At 36.7% G+C, this 24,957-nt stretch overlaps 1 protein-coding gene across 4 annotated transcripts in view; it reads left to right on the top strand.

Moving 5' to 3' along the window:
* The first annotated feature begins 10,502 nt into the window (after positions 1–10,502).
* LOC124367574 overlaps positions 10,503–24,957 on the top strand; it is a 49,657-nt gene continuing 35,202 nt past the window's right edge. For 2 of the 4 annotated variants that reach the window (XM_046824512.1, XM_046824513.1), the window contains exon 1: positions 10,503–10,806. The gene's annotated coding sequence lies outside the window, so the exon portion shown is untranslated. The remainder of the gene's footprint in view (positions 10,807–24,957) is intronic. The other 2 variants (XM_046824510.1, XM_046824511.1) reach the window with 1 other exon arrangement.

A 24,957-nucleotide genomic window follows, 5' to 3' on the forward strand; every position in this document is an offset into this window, starting at 1 on the left:
CCGTACATGTACTTCCGTTAAGCACGGCGCCCACTGCGATCGGCTTGGCCCAGCCCACCCGGGCCGGCCTTTTATACTATGTCAAAATGCATACGATCAAATGGACCCCCTCCCACTGCGACCAGTCCGGGCTGGGCTGGGCCGGGCCGGTCGCAGTGGGCGGGTATCCATTTCATGGATTGTATTTCGACTTCACAAAAATGCCGGGCCGGTTGTAGTGGGGGCCGTGCTTTAGTCCAAAATGCCAACATCATATAACAAGGAGTACAGTTCTTCTTCCTGTGACGGGCTTTGAAATGTCTATCGCAGCTGACAACTTCACAAACTATTTTCGATTTCGCACTTGCAGAAGCAAATCTGGTTCGCATGAATGATAGTTTTAGTGGCATGGTGAAGGCTGTCTTGTTACAAAAACTATATACGTTGGCCCTGGAGGACTGGATGGAACGATGAATGTTCCTCTCCGCCTTCTGCCGGTCAGCAAACTGCACGCTGCGCGAAGTAATGCACAGACGGTCCAATTCAGAAAAGGTGGAAAGGCGACCAGCAAAAACCAGACCGGACCTCTCTTCAGGATTGAGACCTTCAAGAATGGTGGTGACCACAGTACTTTCGGGGATATCGAGCCTTAACACCCTACCAGTGTCCCTCACCTCGGCCACAAACTTTGCCAAACTCTCTTCGTTGCCCTGAGGCCTAAAGAATTTCTCCACACGGAGACGTTCCCTCAACGGACCAGGAACAAAGAAATCCAATGCCTTCTTATGAAAATCATCCAGGGTACCACCCCTCTGGAGAACTCGAACCAAACAGTCACCCAAAGGTGGCCTACAAAACGGAGAGATAACATGCAGGAAGCTTGCTCCCTGAAGGCCAGGCAAGTCATGCAGTCGCAGGATCTCAGATAGAAACCGCAGCAAGGCTTCAGTATCTAGACCATCCACCGTTGGTAGTCGCTGCAGCAACGGGGTAAGTGGGTTTGGAAGCTTGTGATACTGAACAAAGGATCCCGTCACCACAGTCCCCAGTCCTCCAGATCCAGCAGGCATTTCAGTCACAGGCCCCCGGGCCCCGTCCACACCAGACACCCCCGACGCCACACCCACATCAAAGTCCGCAACGACTGACCCAGGGATCTGGCCTTCACCCTTAACAGCCGCAGCAGAGTCAACCGCAGTCAAAGTTTTTTCAGGAGCCTTCGCCCCCTCGTCCCTCTCGAGTACAGTCAGCAGGCCGTCAACCAAGGTGATGCGTTCCTCCAACCTCTCCTTATCACAAGAACTAGTAAGCTTGGCTCTAAGTAGCGACAGCCTCATATGTAGATGGGTAAGCCGGGACAAATACCTAGCCCTCTCTCGGCCAGTGGGCGGCGACTCCAACCAGTCCTCCTGACTATTCTCAAAAGTCTCCAACTTAGCCTCCAAAATAGGCCTCTGTTTCTGGAACGTCAAATCTCTAGGCCAGGTAGTGTCCAGGTTCATATTATCTCGCAGTTGCTTCCGCATAGACTCGCAGTCGGAACCCGGAGTAAGCCCACGAGCCAACAACTCAAAATGGAGATCCTCCTTCAATAAGTACTCAGGCACCAGAGATACAGGCATGATAACAAAGAAAGACACAGACTAACAAGCAACACACTGACTCGAAGTCAACGACTAACAAAGCAATTTAACTAAGGCGACAAGTGAATAACGCAGAGAACAACACTCTCAGCAGGGTCCCCAGAATTCCTGCCGTCCACGAAACACGGCAGCGAATCAAAAATACACAACAAAACACTACGCCGTACCAGAGCAAAACCAGGAAAAAAACAACGATGACAAGATATAACAAAAACACACAAGTAACAATAATCAGAAAATAATAAACAAGTTCACACACTTCATGTTGATCGGCGATAAATAGCACAGCGAGACGCCACAGGCGCAAGAAGTCACAATCTAACAAATCCAACTCATCCCTCTCACCACCAGTGGCCAAAAAAAACCCCGGGCACGCAGAGGGTAAAAACACGTAACCACGCTCTGCTACCATTTTGTCCCGAGTTAGCGAAACTAGACTTCACCGGAAGTCTCCTCAACCGCAACAGGAGGTCTCGGAAGCGCGCCCCTCCCAAACTCGGAGCAAGGCATGAAAAAAAACCACATGCCACTAGTGGGAAGAGAGACAAAGAGAGACAAAAATTCCAGTACATAATATAATTAATTAGGTGGCAAACATTTTCACACAAAATACAATTAACTGCAGCACCACGGTGCACCGCGTAACTTACAAACTAAATAACAAAAATAAATAGAAATCCAATATTGACAATAACATAATAAATAGAAATTTGACATATAAATAACATAATTTCAGGTACGGCATGTAGTAAATATAAATTTTGAACTGTTAATTATTATAAACTGAGGGGAGGGAAAAGGTTGTAGAATTTCTAGGCCCACTAGTTTTTAAAAAGTAATTTTGTTTCAAGTTTGTAGCCAAAAAATAAAAAAAATATTTAAAGCCGATTTTCGAAGGAGGCGGGGGCTTAGTTGCCTCCACGAATCCGAATTAAAGATGAAATCCTCCCCTTCAGATCATGTCACTAAACTAAATAAATACTAGTTAATCTTAACACTGGCCCTCCTCCAGATATAATATCTGGCAGCGCTCCATAAAACCAAATCCTCTCAAGTTCAGTACAAGAAGAAGGAAAAAATCATTTTCGCTCCAACCTTGTTCAAGACGAAATGAAGTACAGACAGTCCAGTTGGATGACGGTACAGTAGCGCTGGCAGGGCGCGGGCATTCAATTTTGGGTTTAACAGTGCTGTTTCCATAGGGCAGACTCGCCGCACCAGTCATGTCGACGGCACCCCCGTGAATGCCAACATAACCAGTAGATATTCAGATAAGTTTTACTGTAACCCGAGAAATAATAAAAAATTAATTATGTTTGGCACAAAGTGTATATAAAATATTTAAATTTAACAATTAAAAATAACCATCTGTAGCTAACAGTACCTTTTAAGTATCGAAAAACTGTTTCCCGAAAATAACTCAAGACACCAAGTATTATAAGATACACTACTTGGTGACAGTATTAAATATTACATACAAAACAAATTTTCAAATATTTAAACATTTACTTATAGGCTAGAATAACCATACTAAATTATTCAGCTTGGTAACATTTACTTGTAAAAATAATTCACTGTATTTTATTCAGTCTGTAATATTAATTGTAATGTATATTATGTAATTTACAAATAATAACAGTACATTATTTCCCAAATAACAATAATTAAATTATAATCCAAAACAAAACTAAGCCGTTCACGCTACTATAAAGCAAATAATTAATTAAACAATAAAATAGAAATCATGAATGTTGCCACCCAATTTTTGCACGCAACACAAAACACGAGGTAACAAAATTTACAAAGTCTGTACCGTCTCGCTTACACTAAATAAAGACAAAGTGATTACTAAATAAATAATTTCCGTTCGCCGAACGGATCAATTAGAAAGCACTAGCGCAAAATATAATAAATTTAACTGGCATGGATAAATAAAATGACAATTTAGAACGTTACGAAATGACAGGATAGAACACTTTGCGACAAGAAAACGTACACAAGGAACACAAATTACAAAATAATAAATAAATTAGTTTTAACGGATCAACGAAAATATCTGTCTGCGTGGGAGAGAAAAACCGCCAACTATGTTAAGAGAGAGAATAAGCAAAAAACAATTACCTGCCGAAAGTCGGAGAACTAGCCAGCCATGGGCATCAGGACGACCAAGTAGACAGCACGAGATTCACGTCGCCTCTGCCGAACGTGTCCGACCGCACCGATCAGTAGCCGCTGCCGGCAATCAGCTGGTCGGTAATCAGTCAAGGTCAAACACCTGACCTCGACCAATCAGTCCATCCAGGCATAAAATAATCAATACGATGACGGAATCACTCCCCCACCGACTGACAAAAGTGGCCGAGGTGGGAAAAATAATAGACAAAAATATCCAAACTGAGCCCCGGCTCAGTTTGAGAGACCTACTATCATAAGCTTTTACTTCTCGTATTATAATTTATTTTCGGTGTAGCGTTGGAGTGAAAAGTTACAACTTCCGGATATTCCTGATTATTTTATATAACAACTACATTAGCCAATGCTTTCCGCTGTACGTCTAATTGTGCAGACAAAACTAAGCGAACACAAAAATCGTGCGTATGCTCGCTGAAAACGTTTTGGTTTATTGACTGCTTAACTTACTAATACAAACTATGCGTAGACTAACTAACACCGAGAGGGAATCAGCTGACCTTAGAAATCCATAATTGTAAGAATATTGCATCCGTACAGACCAAGTCCAACCTTATAAATAAGGTAAGATCGAGATCAATGGACATAAAAGAAATAACATTATTTTCGTGAAAAATTGCAGAATACTTCACACATTTTTAAGAAAAGCACACACACACACACACACACACACACACACACACACACACACACACACACACACACACACACACACACACACACACACACACACACACATATATATATATATATATATATCAAAGGAGGTCTTGTTACGGAAAACGGAGTTTAAAAAGTTACCCACCTGGAAATATGGATTAATGAGATATTAAATCAGTAGATCAATTTATGTCATTTAATTGTTTATGTGGCTTAGAAGAGTCTACCATATTTACAGGATAGCTTGAACTTTATCGTCTTTCTTAAACCAAAGACTTCAATAAACAAAAATATTAATTGGTTACGACATTTATTCACTGCAACTTTGAAACACACACAACATTATAAAAAGAAAGGAATTTATTCTGGGAATAATTCTTTGGTTGTAATGTTCTATGTATACTGTTAAAAATCAAATAAATTTAAAATATTAAGAATGGGCATACATGAGCCTATTGATATTTTTTAGAGTTTTGGATGGCGTAATTGTATCTGACTGAAAATTAATATTTATAAGTTAAAACGGAATATTATGGGGATTGATCCTCCATATCTTCCCTAGGCACTAATTGTGAAAGTATCTGCATGCAACTATATCCATCTATTAAAGTAATATCGCAGTTCTTTATGGGTTGGTTGATTTCAGTCATTATAATTCCTCACATAGCTTTCATTTTATTAAGGATGTTTGACAAACTTACTCCATAGGTTGCATGATTTGATGATTCGGTTTACATTTCTATATTATTGTCCAAATCCGTGCGGAAAGCTTGCCAAGAAGTAAATGGGGGCCATTTTGAGCATTTACTTTGAGCTTAAAAAGGTTGAGGTAAGATTTCAACTGTAAGTTTAATTATTTTATTTTAAATTTAATTTAGCACTACTTAGTATTAAGAATAAGTCTGAACATGAGTTAAGAAAAATAGTGTTTTTTAGCGTAACTTTTCAATAAAACTTTGACAAGTCGTTGTTTCGTACTGGATTGAGATCGAGACCTCTAGTCTGTGGCATTGTTCTTCTTTTATAAATACCTTTAAAATGAAGTGTCATTTGATGGGGGTTTGCATTTAAAAATTTTGAATTGACCCCTTAACCCCCCATTTTGGGTTGAGGGGCTAAGTTCTCATGTAACGCAAAAATCATCATTTGTCATTATATAACTACCCCCCCCCCAAAGGATATTGGTTTGTTTAATTCCGTTCAAAAGTTAGAAGGGGGTGGGACTTTTGGGATACCCGGTATATTGAACGACTTCTTCCACATACTATTGCAAATACTATATTGAAACTAATAATGGTGCTACATATAACATGTGTACATATAAATGAACCAAAATAGATAAATAGCATATTCAATCTTTGTTTTAAAGCATCCTGTGATGTACATCTGTAATGTAAAATCGGGTCAAGGCTTTACTATAATTCTATCGAGTTCATTAACATATCGGCAAAAAGGAGCATAATCAGCGACGTTTTTCAATTTCTTAGTAAGGGTAAGTTTTCCTTACAAGGACGTTTCAGTCAAAGATCTAATAACAATCTAGCGGGAACTCCAATTCCCGACTGAATGCAAGAGAAGTAATTATGATGTTACCTTCATTCTTAATTTGGACACCTTCCTCCTCAATAAAATTCACTAGGTTAACGTATTTATTCGTGAGGACGTAGAATTGCACCCAATACGAACTATGGTGCTATTATTCAAATAGCGGAGTTCCAGGATCTCAGGGTTACCAGTGGTTCCGGGGTTATCAACACCTTCAAGCGCCAATCACTGTCGGAAACTCCAGAAAAAATTGCTGAACATTTTTGTTTATATTCTCAGTTAATTATTCAATTCTTGTTTCTTGTTACCATTGTCTTTATACTTTGAGTTTTGTGTTTTCTTGAATCTAAATTATAATTATTGATCTGTTCTCTTTTGTGGTTTATACTGAGAAAACATTTGTAATGTTTTGTAGCGTTGAAAAATAAATAAATCGGCAACCACAAGATGTGTAAATTTTAATTTTGTAAAAGTACTGCAATCACTGTACTTAATATTTGAGCTTCATGTATGATTCAAAAGTCAAAGTGAAATGAGAAATTCCATTAAATGCTGAACTTTAGGCTACGTCATAGCCTACCTTTAACTAATCAATAGACGGTCAATATTATTGCGCAATATTTCGGGTCAAGCAATAATATTGATGGTGTGTAGACAATATTGAAAGATTGCGCAATGTAAAGTGTGATTGACGAAAAACAATATATTGTGCCGGCTGTTGCCAGTATTGCGCAATATCAGTCAGTTTGTAGGATTCACAGTTCAAAGTAACGATGTCATATTGACTGAGTTGAAAACTTGAGGTCTTCAAAGCTATTTTCTGTCGTGAAGTAATGTAGAGATATAGACAAACGTTGATTTTCAGGAATAGGATCATGCAAGGCAGTGTCCATTTTTGGATTTGAGGAATGACCAAAGCGAGGAGCCATCGAATAATTTATTATCCATTCATCCGTGAATCAGGTCCAACGATTCTGTATACCTCTCCCAATCGATAAACCATTGTTGAGCCTATTTCTTTCCTCTCCTTGGTTTCGTTTTCTTTTTTAAGCTTGTCCCCACAGCAATTAAAACACAGCACAGTTCGGTATTATCACCGTGACCTCACAACGTCAATGCACTCATGAGACTCTCCAGCGCGAATGAGCAGTATGAGAAGTTTGCACAGCATTCCCAGGAGGTTACACAATATACCTTTTGCGGTACTTTGGGATTATACCGACCACACCAGTATGAAGAACACAAAAATATAAATTTATAGAAACAAACATGATAGAACGGAAAAAGAACTCTTTAATTAAAAAATTACAAACTTACAAGCATTTCCACGTATTGTGATCGGTATTGTTGTTGCTGTTATCTTATCTTTCTCGAGAATTCCGATTACGGCAGGCCGCGCGGCATCACATGATTTGCACGGTACATAATTGCCTTTCCATTACAATTCAATTTATATTTCTGATCAGACCCTCTAGAATTTGATAATTTACTGATAGGTACTATTTCGAGGGATGTTTTTCTTTCGCTGATGGCCGGAGGCACTCGCATTTTGGGTGGCGGAGTGTGATCATGAATAAAAACAAGTTTTGAGTGTTTTTTCAATAAAGAGTTTAGTTTTAGTTTGGTAATGTTTGTTTTTATTGAATATTTGTGTTTGGAGAAATGTAGAGGTAAAACACGGAAGTACAAAAAAGCGACGCACCAGCTGAACGGGCGGCGAGACTCTGCAATCACGTTATCTACTAGACCACTCGACTTTGACCTCTGTCTGAGGATGGGGAGCGGTTTGCGATAAGACAATTCTTGTTTTATATTGACGAAATATTGTTCTACGCTAATCTAGTAATCGGTAGAAGCAAAATGTCAAATAACGATTCATGTCTGGGTGTGGTCGGTATAATCCCAAAGTACCCCTTTTGCCAAATATTGTACAACCCATAATATCGCCTGCAAGGAGTTCCAAGGTATTGCACAAACCAAAAAGAAATTCATGTTAATGTACTGCTTTTCCTTGTTTATTTCCTCTTTCCTGTTTGACGTTTGTAACGTACATGGGGTTGTTCCGATACCACGAAAGTATCGATACCAGTACTTGTATCGGTATCGGTAAATAAGCACTCGATACTACTCAGGTCTTGGATGAAAAGTATAGATACCTGATACGGTACAAAGAGTCAATCCACGTCCGTCTGTAGTCATTGGTGGTAAACTTCGTGTTAAGGAGTTGTCTTCATACTGCTGGTTAATACACGGTCCGGCGATAAAGACTGTAGCCATTAGATCTTTTAGTGATACAAATTTCCAGTGGTTTTTGGAATCTGTGGCAGTCCAGTTCAGTTCTTGGCACGAACTTGCTCTATGTTTTCCTGCAGAAGCTGTATTTACTAGTTTTTTCTTAGCTTTAAGAATTGATACTTGTTTTCCTGTGAAGCTGAAAAAACGTATTCCTACTGAAGGCAAAAATGGAAAAAGGCATTTTGCAAACTGGTATACGCCGGATTTAGCTGACCTACGTAGTTTCGCTGGCATAATGTGTGATATGTCTAAGAGTAGGCTCAATCTGAAACCTTGGGTGCAATATCTGAATCTGAGGAGGGAATACCGTGCTAAGGTTATGGAGGCCAAACAGTCTGCCGTGGGAAAAGTTATTGCACAGTCTCAAAATCTATGGAAGGCAGCCTGGGACTATATCAATAGGAGTAAGCACCGAGTGTCTGCCCCTGACACCAATTTTGCCACAGCAAAAGTAGCAAAAAGTTCTACTGCTGTACTGCTACGCGACCTTTGACGTACCTTCGATTGCGTGTCGCACAAGATCCTCTTGAAGAAGCTGGAAAGGTACGGCGTACGGGGTTGCGCTCTGAAAATCTTGAAATCTTACTTACATCAAAGGAAACAATCTGTAAGCTGGGATGGTACAACCTCAAACCCTTGGTTGTTGAGCAAGGAGTGTCTCAGGGCTCAATTCTGGAGCTATTATTTCTGTTTATCATTTTTATTAATAATATTTATTACAATGTAGCGGGTAATATTCTGTTGTATGCCGATGACTCGACCCTGTTTGCAACTCATAAGGACTGTACAACCGCAGAAACACTTGTTAATAAGAACCTTTTTACAATTGCTTCATATTGGTTCAGTCATAACGGTTTGTGCCTAAACCAGGACAAGACTCAGGCAATTACTTTTAGCTTGTGCGACAATGGTGCTAATGTGGAGGGAGTGAAGTTGCTTGGCTTTAATCTTGATTCGAAGCTTGTCTGGGATAAGCATGTTGATGCCTTGTGTAAGCTAAATAAGGTAATCTTTTTGCTTCGAAAGCTTAAAGCAGAAATGCCCTTTGAGTTTGTTAAGCTAGCTTACTTTGCCTTTTTCCACTCCCACATTGTTTATGGTACCAGGCTTTGGGGACACTCTGCCAATGTAATTAGAGAGTTCTTCGGTTAAAGAAAAAAGCCCTTACAGGAAATGCCGTGATATAGATGTAAATAGATCTAGGGTACAAAAGGTTTCAAATTGCTTCTCTATTATAGGCACTAAAATGTTCAACTCCATGCCCCTTGCAGTTAGACAGCTCCCGTTACAGAAATTTGGTCCTGTCATAAAATACTGGTCGTCAAACACCCCTTTCAACAGCATAACTGAATATTTTGAATCTGACCATTCCCTTCTGCTTGGCTATTTAAATGGACTTGTTTTATATTTCTGCATGTGTTTAGTGTTATTATCTGTATATTGGTATACTCTTTCGATTGATATATGGACTTGAATTAATGAGCCCTGATTAAAATAGTGGTTCTTAGTCATATCATGACTGTTTTGTATTCTTAGATATACTAGTCTTTGACAAAATATATGCCTAGTTTTAGTTTTAATATTCACATTTATGCCTAGTTATATTTATATTTGTACTAATGAAGGGCCTGTTATATATTAATTAATTAATTATTCCAGGGACATGAACTAATGCACATTGTTGGTAACTATTAGCCAAATCTTTATTTTCTTACATGTAGTCATTTTTTAAATGTTGGTTAGTGTTTAATTTTAATACCTGCATGAATGCTTAGTTTTATTTATATTTTTAGTAAATAACATGATGAACATTTTTTTGTGCACGACCTCTAATTATTGCACGCAGGTAAGTTTTGTAGTTGAATGTTGGTTTCTCTAGACGTAGCCTATTGCAATGTGTAGATCGGCTGAATAAATCATTTGAATCTTTTACAAGGGGGTTTGTTAAGAGATTTTCTTGGAGCCATTTTTAAAAGTTATTTTTGGCAAACAACTCAACTATAGCAATTTACAATAAAAATTCAAGTTGCAAGTGTTCAAACATTTTAAACAACACTAACAACAGGCAAAAGTACTCTTATGATTCGATAACAAGTACTGTATTTCCGATACCAAGTAAGTATTGAAACAAGACTATCGATACCAAATGTACTTGGTATCGGAACAAATGTATCGATACTTTACTTGTATCGGAACAACGTTAGACGTAGATTGACGATTGACATTTATTGTTGTTGGTCTCAACTTCTGATACTGTTTACGTTGATCGTGCTTTTGTAAAGTTATAATACAGTACAGGTACTTATATCAATTAATTGAGATATTAAGTGTATTGTTAGCATAATGCTATAACTCAGTGACAATGTTTGTGATAAAATAGAGAATCTTGATGTACATTGCAAATTGAAAGAAATTATAATAATTTAAGCAATCTAGTTGTGCAATATCACCTGGGATACTCATGTTCTCAATTTGACTAGGAATAAGCTATCAGGTAAGATTAAGAAATGTTATAAGTAGGCTCATATTGTTGCTTAGTTTGGAATATAGTCTAAGGCAATATTTAGGTTAATCACTTAGTTAAAGCTTAGCCTGTATATATTTTTGCATTTATATGGCACCTTGTATATTAGAAAAATAGTGAGAATCCTATCTTGTTTCAGACGAATTTATAGGACATTTTTAATAATGTTTACATTAGCTTGTTAGGCCTAGCTGTAATGATCATAAAGTAGTGTTTTCATTTCCAGAAAGAACTTTTAGACTGTTGCAATTTGTTGTGCAATAATTGATATATTTGTAATTTATGTTATATCCTGAATAATCCATCAATCTAGACAAGGTCAGGTGTGGTTGCTGGCTGGTTGACTGGAACACTTTGGTCCTGCGACTGTCTAGCAGCTGGTTGATGTGCCGCTGTGGGGGACAGTTACTTCGAAGAGCCGGGTGAGGGAGGTTAGATGAACTGCTGTCTCGGCCAAGACGGCTTGTAAGCTGTGCTGGGCGGGGAAGGCTGCCGCTGCTCCCGTCACCTCTGCTTGTTGTGGCGGAATAACTGTGGTGATTCGCCACTCCAGTTTCTGCCTAGGCGTCGCTCTGGGCCTCTGTGTGACCGGCAGGTCAACCACAGGTGGCAGTGAGCAAGGCATTCTTATCGCCGGATTCTGATGTTTCCTCTGGTGCCTCTTCCTTTACAGTGTGTCATCCTGGGCCTTGCCCTCCTGGTCGGAGGCCACTGGGGTGACTTTTGGGCTGGTCGAGCCAACTGGGCTTTTGGTCGCCTCGCCGCCGGCTTGTCTCGCTTGGACTTGTGGACCGGTTTAACAGCTGTCATTCTGGCCTCCTGGCCTCCTTGTAAGCTGTACACCCGCGATAGGTATCATTGTGATCACCGCCGTACTTGTAGCAGTGATCCTTCTCTGTCAGGCCTTAGGCTACTCAGGTGGTTCTCCCTACAGCGTACGCATTGTCATTGCCTCCCACAGTTGCCGGAGCCGTGACCTAAATCTTGGCACCTGTAGCACTGCGGTGGGCCGGCGGGATTCTTCTAGGGCGTGATAGAGACCCTGACGTAGAGCAGGTTTCTTTCATTGTAGATTTCACAAGTCCGCTTCATGTCAGAGTTCTCTCGCTCACTGTCACTGGTCAGAATGATCAGCCAGCTCCCAGTATGTCCTCTGGCCGTCTGTAGTCTTACAACCTTGCTGACTGCGAAGCCCTCGTCTGTTGGGACATCGAGGAGCTCCAGGTCGTCAGTGTCCTTAAGGCCGCTAATCACAATCTTGAGTGTTTTTCCATGCCCCATGTTGTGAGTATAGAAGGGCAGTTTTTAGACGTAGAGATACCACTGGACTGCCCTGAAGTCCTCCACAGTGGTCACTTTCAGGTGATAGTGAGCATCGCGGAATGTAATCGTTAGGCCGCCCCTCGCAAACTCATTAACTTCTTGGCGTGGGTGGGCTAGTCCAGAAATCGTTGGTTGTCTAGTCCAGTGCGTACTTGTTGGTTGCCTTAACAATTCCCTCTAAAAAAACTATCCGCAGGCAGTGTGAAAAATCTAATTGGAGATTTGTCGTCTGGCAAAGGAACTAAAAATCCTTTCTGTCTATTAAAGGGAATATCTTTCATTCCAATCCGGTTGTAAGAGCTCTATTGGGGTGGGTTGGTCTCGTATTCAGGATCCTCAACTTCCGTGTCTGTCTGGTACTTCATATCATCCATGTTGTCATTCTCAGTATCTAAACTGGCTCTGTTGTACGCCTAGAACTTGATTATTGTACACCACTTGGTCTAGGGTTTTTTTTCCTCAGGAGGAAATGCGTTACGCACCTAGGGTCTCCGCTTTAGAGCTCCCCGTGTTTGGGACTCCCTTTTCTTCTCTTTCTCTACGATCCCTAGGTTTAACCACTAAAACCTCCTGCGCTTCATCTACTGGAACTGGGATCACCAAAAGGCATTACTTCAGTCCAGCAGGGTCTCAGCAGTATGACATATACTACTCTACTCATTCTAGTCTATTGATGTCCTTCCTCCATCTTCTTTTGCATCATGATCTTCTCAACCATTTCTGCCACCATGTCCTACTGATCTTTGGTTTCAATCATCTTAGTTATGATGTTGCCACTCGTCAGGATGCCAAGCTCCACCAAGTACGGTCTTCTCAGCTGGTCCCACCTCTCACAATCTAGTATGGTATGCTCTGCCGTGTCTACATCCTGACAGTATCTGCAGTTCTCGGATTCTCTTTTCTGCATACGAAATAGATATTTTTGGAAATCCCCATGCCCAGAGAGAAACTGTGTAAGGAAGAAATTCGGTTCGCCATGTCTTCTTTTGACCCACTGAGCAACATCAGGGATGACTTGGTCTTGGGTGAAGATCCATTATGTTACACAATCACTTACTACTAAAAAAACTTTATAAATCATTAAAAATAATGAAAAAGTGTAATGTGAAAACAAAGTGCATAAAAACACGGGAAAAGCACCTCCTAAGTAGCGAGAAATTCGGCGTTGTGATAGCTCGAGTGCTGGCCGCACATTGACCTCATTTCGCAACACTCTATGGTAACCATAGTTACCACCTGCTCCTAGCACAGCGTAGCAGTGGTAACCAGAGTTACCGCCCGCAGCGAAGGTGTTAAGTACCATGAACTGTCCCGTGTAGTACCCTTCATTGCCTCCTCGATAATAATGGTGTCTGTTACTAATCACGGCGTGTTAACTCTAATACAGTTAATTATTAGTTTTGAAAGTTATTTAAGTGTTTTATTGTGGTTACATGAGTAGTATTGGGAGTCTACAGTATAATAAGCATCCAACACTCGAGTGATCGATAATATCAAATCATCAATATTCATGAGTAAATAATCCTTGCTACAACTATTTATTCCAAATTACGTTGTATTTTAATTACATTTTATTTCAAATTACAGTATAAAAAGTAATAATGTTATGGTGAATAAAAAACATCTAGGATTTGTATTTATTAAATAGGTACTTTGATATTATCCGGAGGCCTCTATTTTTGATGAGTTTTCTTTATCAGGGACAAACATAAATTACAGTATTAATAAACAGACTTTAACCTATTTTGAAATTTACAAATCATTATAATGAATGTTTATTGGCGATGTCGGTAAGAATTGAGTTGAATGCATCGCCACCAGTCGCCGCTACTCACGATTGTTACATGTATACTGCCAATAAAAAACTTTCTTCTCCAGTTCGAGGTAAAAACCAGAGGCGATGATAATTATTCATGATGAAATTATAAATTAATTAATCACGTGACAATCAATGAAAAAAAAAATTAAAGAAAACAATTAATGACAGATCATTTGTGTGTCTTGGCCTATTTGGAGGCGATTTTACGACAGGAAGTATTACTCATTGGGTATTTTTCGATTCATTATGAAACAAGGAAAGTACTAGTAACATATGTTGTTTATTTTGGTCTCCAATAAAGAAAACTCGTCCAAAAATATTGGCCTCCGGATCAGCCGCAGCATGCTTTGAATAGGTGGCCTCCTTTTAATCAGAAAGTACCGGAAATTCTGTGGTAACCCATTACCGGGATACAGCTGTTTCAGTAACAGCTGGGCTGAATGATTTGTTCTCATAACGGTTTTTGGTGTTGGTTTACTCGATAGTCTGGTAACAGTCCAGACCATTTCGTGTAAGCAGTGAGGCATATATTAGCAATGTTGGAAATATTACTACACTACACAATGTTATTATGCAATATAAGTAGGTTTACATGAGGTTAGTAGGCCACCCCATAAAAGGAGAAGTACCAAATTTAAACATAACCTGACCAAGCACTTACATATAATCTGAGCTTGTATTTGGGTACTATCTAGAGGGATGTTCTTCTTCTTCCGCCAGAAGTGCGGGGTGGCACTAACGAAGCCCGTACTGACGGCAAGATGCATTTCCAACCATTTTTAATACGGTTAGGTGAGTTTATAATATTTAGTAAAAATTATTTATCACCCTTTTGAAATTTTATATTTTACTGCTGCAGCACATGATTGTGGCCGGGATGCAATACTGTTCGCCCGTTCTACTAGATGCCTTTATTTTACAAGATTAATATTTTTCTAAAATTTTATTGTTATATTTTTTTATTTCATTTTAAGCATTTTCCTTTTGAAAAATTAACAAATATTGTGAATTGATCAAAGTAAACAATTACAGTTTTGTTATATATAATGTTTACTTTAACCACTTCCCACTATTAGTTGTTTTTTCAAAGGGAAAATGTTTAAACCTAGAACTGGTAATGATAAACCTCTATACCAGTAAGTCATTTTTGGCAACTTTGCAAGGTATATTTCAAATTCATAAAAAAATATAGTTTTCATACTCACCCGATCGAGTTGCATACGGCTTTATTCATAAGGATATGTTTTTTCGTTTTATATCATAAATAAAATTATTTTTAACTGTTTGGGACTCTTCGGTACTTTGGTATTATCCGGAGGCCCCTCTGTTTCTATCTATTGGTGTCTGGCTATGCAAGTAGGTAAATACCTATGTACGTATTATAAATAGAAAAAGTTAACTTATACAAGCACACGTGATCTGAGCTTGAATTTAGGCACTATATCAAGCGATGTTTTTCTTTTTTTGCCAGGATTGTGGGCCGTTGAAGTCCGCACTGATGGCCAGGTGTATTTCCGATCTATACTTTTCTAACCTCAGATCACATCCTAGATTGTCCAACTTTTCCGACATTAGATCATGTTGGACGATCTGGCATGTAATCTAACGTTTGGAAAGTACTAAGTGGAAATGCCCCTTGCCATCAATGCAGACTTCAGTGGCCCACACTTCTGGCAAAAAAAGAAAATATACTTCAAGATCGTACCCAAATTCAAGCTCAGATCACGTGAGTGCTTGTAAAGGTTAAATTTTTAACTTACTAGTTACATATTAATGATAACTTATTCCAAACCTACTTTCATCGCATAAACAGCGACAGAGTGACCTCTATAAAATACCGTAAAACCCACTCTTCTTATGTGTAGAACAAAAAAATATTTTGTTGAATGAAAATTCCTAGTTCTACTCGTTGAAAAAAATAGTAAGAAATGTTGTTACTATTTTGCCTGTGTTTATGTAAAATTTATTATATACAAAGATAGTAAAAAATGTATATTTATAGGTATAAAAAATAAATTTATGTGGTTTTATATAGTTAAAGTAAACTTTTAAAATTATTAGAAGTCTACCATAGTACCAAAAAGTACATATTTTGTTACAAATTTAAAAATATAAATTATTAACATAATTATTATTATTATTTATACATTTCAATTTGAAGAAAATTAGTTGGTCCACAGGAGCCATCGTAATTATACTGGATAAATTTGTATTTTTTATTTCATTTTCACTGCTAAGTCAGAAGTTTGATTTTGTTTAGGTAAAAAACAAAATAATTCTTTTAAAGAATTTCCATATTTATTGGTTTGTGGAACTGCTGAAATCATAGATTGGTAGGCCTCATGGTGTGCTTCCGGGGTGCGCAATAGGCCCTTGAGACTTAGTGGATGTGAGGCTAGGCCCTTGGGTTTCGTGCATGGCAATAGGCTGCCCCATAGAAGAAGAAGCAAACAATAAACCACCTTTCAATCCTGTCTTTATTACTTGTTTTAAAACTTACCAAAATGTATTAAGTAATTGTATTACAATGGTGAAAAAGGACTATTTTTTTAATAATATTAACTTAAACAAAATAACAAGAAATTTATTTGGAAAAAAATAACAACATTTCTGATAATGCTAAACAATAAGTAGCTACTCAAAATAGAATCATTTTTGGAAGGAAAAGGTCAAGCTGCAAAAAAGAGAGGCGTTTAAGGTTGCTGACTTCTTCAATTATGTTTACAAGTGTTGGGGCAGGGCCGGCCAGTGCTGTCTCTCCCGTAATTGTACAAGTCCCTGATTGTTGATGATAGAGACTGTTGTCTACTCTGCCCTCTGGCAGGTTACTCTCTCTGATGGTGATCTATTACAAATTAATAGGACTCCTACAAAAATTGTGAAAGATAATATTAACATATTTTTAAAAACCATTGATGCATATATTTAATTGTAGTATTTCAAAAGGGATTTATCTAAATGTCTTTAAAGTGGGTAAAATTGTTCCGATTTATAAGGGGGATCCAGAACATCAATGGTGAGCTAAATATCTTTACACTAGCAATATGTGCACTAGCAAAAATCTTATAGAATGTTATTGAAAACCAACAACTTCAGTTATATTTAACAATTAACAATACAAATGATCAAAACCAATTCAGATTTAAGAGCGATAGAAATTTGAATTGCAGTTTATTGTTGTTGACAAAAATTTACATAATACTACGGACAAAAACAGAAAGTGCCTGTTGGGTTTTATTGATTTTGCCAAAGCATTTGATACAATTAATCAGGATTTGTTAATTGAGGAACTAAATTTATTGGGAGCTGATGCTACAACTTTGGATTAGTTTAAAGACAACTTCTGAGATAGAAGTCAGGTGGGCATAACCTTTCCATCTCAGACATTTTTTTTTAATTTGTTCCAAAAATTCCAAGTATTTTTACTATTGACATACCCAAAAATCCCAGGCTCTTTTAGTTAATTTTGTCGCGTTTTACTAGAAAACCCATAAAAAAATAATTTATGAAGTAAATGTATTAGGTTAAGTGTTATTAGCTTCCTAAATATATTATATATACTATAAAATAAATATAAAAGGACATGCAAATATTTACAATAACTTTTTTTTAATAATATGTACTTACCAACAAATATTTTGAGAATCTTTTTACTTTGTTGCGTTGTGGATGGGCATAAAAAAATTATTTTACCAACATTGATAACACTTGACAAAACAACATTTAACAATCTTCAAAAAAATCTATACTTCACACTGATATGTTGAGAAATAAAAAAGTTCTGGCTTTTTTAAAAATCACTCTAGTTCGGAGTTTTCCCCAGTTATAACAACAATATGGCAAATCATGCTCCACTTCTACATAACATATACTTCTAACCAAATATATTGAATGTCAATAGGCAAACAATAAACTATTTCATATATTTAACTTATAAAACTCCAAATCGTAACAAAATAAAAACAAAAAATTACCACCCGAATCAATAAAATTTTGTTTTTGTTTACAAATATCTGTGAAAAGGATAACATTTAGTGTGAAGGCCTTTTTTGCAGTTAACACATGTAAAAGTAGACTTTTTTCTTTTCCCTCCATTTCTTGTACTTACTGCACTGCACACACAGCAGTTTTTTTCTTTATTTTCTGGTATTTTTTCAAAAATTGTTTTGGTACCACTGTTGTTTGCGTTACTGGCTTCATTTTGATGAGTACCTAGGCCCACTCCTCTCACATGTGCCCATTCAACTTTTAGTTCATCAACCAAGTTTGATATATATTGAAGCCTACTTACAGTATTATCTGTGTTGTTTTTGTACAATGTATATGAATTTAAGACCATTCTAGAGATTATATTAGGTGTAAGTTTCTTCCAAAATTTGATGGTTTTCCTTTAATTGAAATAATGATATAGCATCTGATCATTTCCATCAATCTCTCCCATAAAGTCATTGTACTCCCTTATCATTTTTGGTTTACTTGTTATACTTATGTTATTACCCCTCTTCTTTGACCTCACTTCACATTATCGCCTTTGTATTGGTAGACAGTAAGAGAACAGGGTTTTTTACATTGTCTCTGTCTATAACCTACCATTAGCATATTATTTTGTCTGTAGTATTTTTTTTCTCCTACCTCGTAGGATGTTTTTAGTCCATCAGGAATACCTTTTCTATTATGCCGGATAGTCCCAGTAATGAAAGTGCACTTAGCATACAATTCTTCAACAAGTGTGATGGATGTAAAGAAATTATCAACACAAATGTGATATCCCTTATTCAAGTAGTTTCCTAGCTCTAAGAGCTTCATCACAACTGTGTAGCCTAGGCCATTTTCATGTACCTGTTGCCTGTCAGAGTCCATAGCTCCCTTATAAACTAAGAAGCTTAAACAATAATGTGTCAGCGCATCGCAAATCATCCATAGTTTCACCCCAAATCTGTGGCGCTTACTCGGAATGTACTGCATCGTAGGGTTGTGTGATTTTGTGGAAACAATACTCTCATCAATAGATAAATATTTATTAGTTGTAAAATGGTGTCTTGAAACTGTATTCATGTGGTCTATCACGGGTTGAAATCTTGAACATGGGTCATAATTAGGTTCTAGGTTTGGACAAATTTGAAGTATCAACCAAATGAAAATAACTTAAGATATCCTGAAACCTATTTCTTGTAAATTGTTTACCAAACCATGGTATGCTTTGATTAGGATTTGTCCACCAGTAGCTAGCAATAGTTGGTTTTCGTGTGACACCCATGTTGATTAGAACAGAAATAAAGGCCTGAATTTTATCAACTGTAACTTTTAGCCAGGGTTTTGCATTTGGACTGATTGGGTTATGTTGGATTTTGGCAGATACAACATTTTGAGCATGTAGGTTAGTGTACTTGACAATTCTTTGAAGCAATGATAAGGTAAAAAAGAGTTTGAAATATGAAGTTGCATTTGAGTTGCGAGGTGGGCAATGTTTGACTCCAGGTTTGAAAACTAAAGTTAGGGATACACCCTGGATCATTATCTTCATTTACATTGGACTATTGTACATCATTATCTGAGTCACTAGAATTATTAGGGACTGGAATATCTTGCCTTCTTGGGCGTGGTGTTGTAGAGTTCAATCCATTATCACTGTCCGCATCAGAGTCACTACTACTAACCAAATGAGGTTTAGTAGGCCTTTTAGGTACATTAGACAAAAGTAAATTTATACCTGAAGTGCTAGGCTGATCTAGATTCCAATATCATAAATAAAATTATTTTTAACTGTTTGGGACTCTTCGGTACTTTGGTATTATCCGGAGGCCCCTCTGTTTCTATCTATTGGTGTTTGGCTATGCAAGTAGGTAAATACCTATGTACATATTATAAATAGAAAAAGTTAACTTATACACGTGATCTGAGCTTGAATTTAGGCACTATATCAAGCGAGGTTTTTCTTTTTTTGCCAGGATTGTGGGCCGTTGAAGTCCGCACTGATGGCCAGGTGTATTTCCGATCTATACTTTTCTAACCTCAGATCACATCCTAGATTGTCCAACTTTTCCGACATTAGATCATGTTGGACGATCTGGCATGTAATCTAACGTTTGGAAAGTACTAAGTGGAAATGCCCCTTGCCATCAATGCAGACTTCAGTGGCCCACACTTCTGGCAAAAAAAGAAAATATACTTCAAGATCGTACCCAAATTCAAGCTCAGATCATGTGAGCGCTTGTAAAGGTTAAAATTTTTAACTTACTAGATACATATTAATGATAACTTATTCCAAACCTACTTTCATTGCATAAACAGCGACAGAGTGACCTCTATAAAATACCGAAGTACCCACTCTTCTTTATGTGTAGAGCAAAAAATATTTTGTTGTTGAATGAAAATTCCTAGTTCTACTCGTTGAAAAAAAATAGTAAGAAATGTTGTTACTATTTTGCCTGTGTTTATGTAAAATTTATTATATAGAAAGATAGTAAAAAATGTATATTTATAGGTATAAAAAATAAATTTATGTGGTTTTATATAGTTAAAGTAAACTTTTAAAATTATTAGAAGTCTACCATAGTACCAAAAAAAAGTACATATTTTGTTACAAATTTAAAAATATAAATTATTAACATAATTATTATTATTTATACATTTCAATTTGAAGAAAATGAGTTGGTCCACAGGAGCCATCGTAATTATACTGGATAAATTTGTATTTTTTATTTCATTTTCACTGCTAAGTCAGAAGTTTGATTTTGTTTAGGTAAAAAACAAAATAATTCTTTTAAAAGAATTTCCATATTTATTGGTTTGTGGAACTGCTGAAATCATAGATTGGTAGGCCTCATGGTGTGCTTCCGGGGTGCGCAATAGGCCCTTGAGACTTAGTGGATGTGAGGCTAGGCCCTTGGGTTTCGTGCATGGCAATAGGCTGCCCCATAGAAGAAGAAGCAAACAATAAACCACCTTTCAATCCTGTCTTTATTACTTGTTTTAAAACTTACCAAAATGTATTAAGTAATTGTATTACAATGGTGAAAAAGGACTATTTTTTTTAATAATATTAACTTAAACAAAATAACAAGAAATTTATTTGGAAAAAAATAACAACATTTCTGATAATGCTAAACAATAAGTAGCTACTCAAAATAGAATCATTTTTGGAAGGAAAAGGTCAAGCTGCAAAAAAAGAGAGGCGTTTAGGTTGCTGACTTCTTCAATTATGTTTACAAGTGTTGGGGCAGGGCCGGGCCAGTGCTGTCTCTCCCGTAATTGTACAAGTCCCTGATTGTTGATGATAGAGACTGTTGTCTACTCTGCCCTCTGGCAGGTTACTCTCTCTGATGGTGATCTATTACAAATTAATAGGACTCCTAACTACAAAAATTGTGAAAGATAATATTAACATATTTTTAAAAACCATTGATGCATATATTTAATTGTAGTATTTCAAAAGGGATTTATCTAAATGTCTTTAAAGTGGGTAAAATTGTTCCGATTTATAAGGGGGATCCAGAACATCAATGGTGAGCTAAATATCTTTACACTAGCAATATGTGCACTAGCAAAAATCTTATAGAATGTTATTGAAAAACCAACAACTTCAGTTATATTTAAACAATTAACAATACAAATGATCAAAAACCAATTTAAATTTAAGAGCGATAGAAATTTGAATTGCAGTTTATTGTTTGTTGACCAAAATGTACATAATACTACGGACAAAAACAGAAAGTGCCTGTTGGGTTTTATTGATTTTGCCAAAGCATTTGATACAATTAATCAGGATTTGTTAATTGAGGAACTAAATTTATTGGGAGCTGATGCTACAACTTTGGATTAGTTTAAAGACAACTTCTGAGATAGAAGTCAGGTGGGCATAACCTTTCCATCTCAGACATTTTTTTTTAATTTGTTCCAAAAATTCCAAGTATTTTTACTATTGACATACCCAAAAATCCCAGGCTCTTTTAGTTAATTTTGTCGCGTTTTACTAGAAAACCCATAAAAAAATAATTTATGAAGTAAATGTATTAGGTTAAGTGTTATTAGCTTCCTAAATGTATTATATATATATATATATATATATATATATATATATATATATATATATATATATATATATATATATATATATATACTATAAAATAAATATAAAAGGACATGCAAATATTTACAATAACTTTTTTTTAATAATATGTACTTACCAACAAATATTTTGAGAATCTTTTTACTTTGTTGCGTTGTGGATGGGCATAAAAAAATTATTTTACCAACATTGATAACACTTGACAAAACAACATTTAACAATCTTCAAAAAAATCTATACTTCACACTGATATGTTGAGAAATAAAAAAGTTCTGGCTTTTTTAAAAATCACTCTAGTTCGGAGTTTTCCCCAGTTATAACAACAATATGGCAAATCATGCTCCACTTCTACATAACATATACTTCTAACCAAATATATTGAATGTCAATAGGCAAACAATAAACTATTTCATATATTTAACTTATAAAACTCCAAATCGTAACAAAATAAAAACAAAAAATTACCACCCGAATCAATAAAATTTTGTTTTTGTTTACAAATATCTGTGAAAAGGATAACATTTAGTGTGAAGGCCTTTTTTGCAGTTAACACATGTAAAAGTAGACTTTTTTCTTTTCCCTCCATTTCTTGTACTTACTGCACTGCACACACAGCAGTTTTTTCTTTATTTTCTGGTATTTTTTCAAAAATTGTTTTGGTACCACTGTTGTTTGCGTTACTGGCTTCATTTTGATGAGTACCTAGGCCCACTCCTCTCACATGTGCCCATTCAACTTTTAGTTCATCAACCAAGTTTGATATATATTGAAGCCTACTTACAGTATTATCTGTGTTGTTTTTGTACAATGTATATGAATTTAAGACCATTCTAGAGATTATATTAGGTGTAAGTTTCTTCCAAAATTTGATGGTTTTCCTTTAATTGAAATAATGATATAGCATCTGATCATTTCCATCAATCTCTCCCATAAAGTCATTGTACTCCCTTATCATTTTTGGTTTACTTGTTATACTTATGTTATTACCCCTCTTCTTTGACCTCACTTCACATTATCGCCTTTGTATTGGTAGACAGTAAGAGAACAGGGTTTTTTACATTGTCTCTGTCTATAACCTACCATTAGCATATTATTTTGTCTGTAGTATTTTTTTTCTCCTACCTCGTAGGATGTTTTTAGTCCATCAGGAATACCTTTTCTATTATGCCGGATAGTCCCAGTAATGAAAGTGCACTTAGCATACAATTCTTCAACAAGTGTGATGGATGTAAAGAAATTATCAACACAAATGTGATATCCCTTATTCAAGTAGTTTCCTAGCTCTAAGAGCTTCATCACAACTGTGTAGCCTAGGCCATTTTCATGTACCTGTTGCCTGTCAGAGTCCATAGCTCCCTTATAAACTAAGAAGCTTAAACAATAATGTGTCAGCGCATCGCAAATCATCCATAGTTTCACCCCAAATCTGTGGCGCTTACTCGGAATGTACTGCATCGTAGGGTTGTGTGATTTTGTGGAAACAATACTCTCATCAATAGATAAATATTTATTAGTTGTAAAATGGTGTCTTGAAACTGTATTCATGTGGTCTATCACGGGTTGAAATCTTGAACATGGGTCATAATTAGGTTCTAGGTTTGGACAAATTTGAAGTATCAACCAAATGAAAATAACTTAAGATATCCTGAAACCTATTTCTTGTAAATTGTTTACCAAACCATGGTATGCTTTGATTAGGATTTGTCCACCAGTAGCTAGCAATAGTTGGTTTTCGTGTGACACCCATGTTGATTAGAACAGAAATAAAGGCCTGAATTTTATCAACTAACTTTTAGCCAGGGTTTTGCATTTGGACTGATTGGGTTATGTTGGATTTTGGCAGATACAACATTTTGAGCATGTAGGTTAGTGTACTTGACAATTCTTTGAAGCAATGATAAGGTAAAAAAGAGTTTGAAATATGAAGTTGCATTTGAGTTGCGAGGTGGGCAATGTTTGACTCCAGGTATTTCTTGAAAACTAAAGTTAGGGATACACCCTGGATCATTATCTTCATTTACATTGGACCATTGTACATCATTATCTGAGTCACTAGAATTAGGGTTAGGGACTGGCATATCTTGCCTTCTTGGGCGTGGTGTTGTAGAGTTCAATCCATTATCACTGTCCGCATCAGAGTCACTACTACTAACCAAATGAGGTTTAGTAGGCCTTTTAGGTACATTAGACAAAAGTAAATTTATACCTGAAGTGCTAGGCTGATCTAGATTCCAATGAGGATCGGGATCTGAATCATCCATGATATTGGAAGAACTACCGCTATCTTCAAACAAGTTGTCTGATTAGTCAATCTCATCAAAAATACAATTACTAGTTGTATTATCACTAATTGGTGACCTACAACGTTTACAGCTGACAAAAGTTAACACAGTTGATGACGCAACACAAAGAGAACGAACTAAATAAGTTGATGTGCAATAATAAAACATTATAGCATAATAAATCAATGTTTTTATAACAGTAAATGTTATTTCAAACATTTATATATAATTTATATAAATATTCCGACTTAATAAACATTAAAAAAAATTCTAAACGTCCGGTAAACAGGACACTGGGATTTTTGGAACATATTACAAACTTCCTGAAAACCGGACGCTGGGACGGAAAGGGTTAATCCGTGGAAAAGCCAAGATCGAGGAGGACCATGCAGTACAGAGTAGCTCAATAAGCACCTTAGGCCCTATTTTATTTTTGAAGTGTCAGAACAATTCAGGTAAAATTAATGTAGAAAATAATATATTTTTTATATAAATCCTTTGTTTTAAGGAGTACAGCTGGAGGAAGATATTTGGCACGGCCAAGCATGAACACTGCATGGTGATGGTTTGGACTAAAATGGGCTCACCCTCAATGTAAAAAAAAAATTTTTGCAGTGGCACTGTGGACA

The sequence above is a fragment of the Homalodisca vitripennis genome, chromosome 8 (genome assembly GCF_021130785.1).
Source record: "Homalodisca vitripennis isolate AUS2020 chromosome 8, UT_GWSS_2.1, whole genome shotgun sequence".
NCBI classification, from domain to species: domain Eukaryota; kingdom Metazoa; phylum Arthropoda; class Insecta; order Hemiptera; family Cicadellidae; genus Homalodisca; species Homalodisca vitripennis.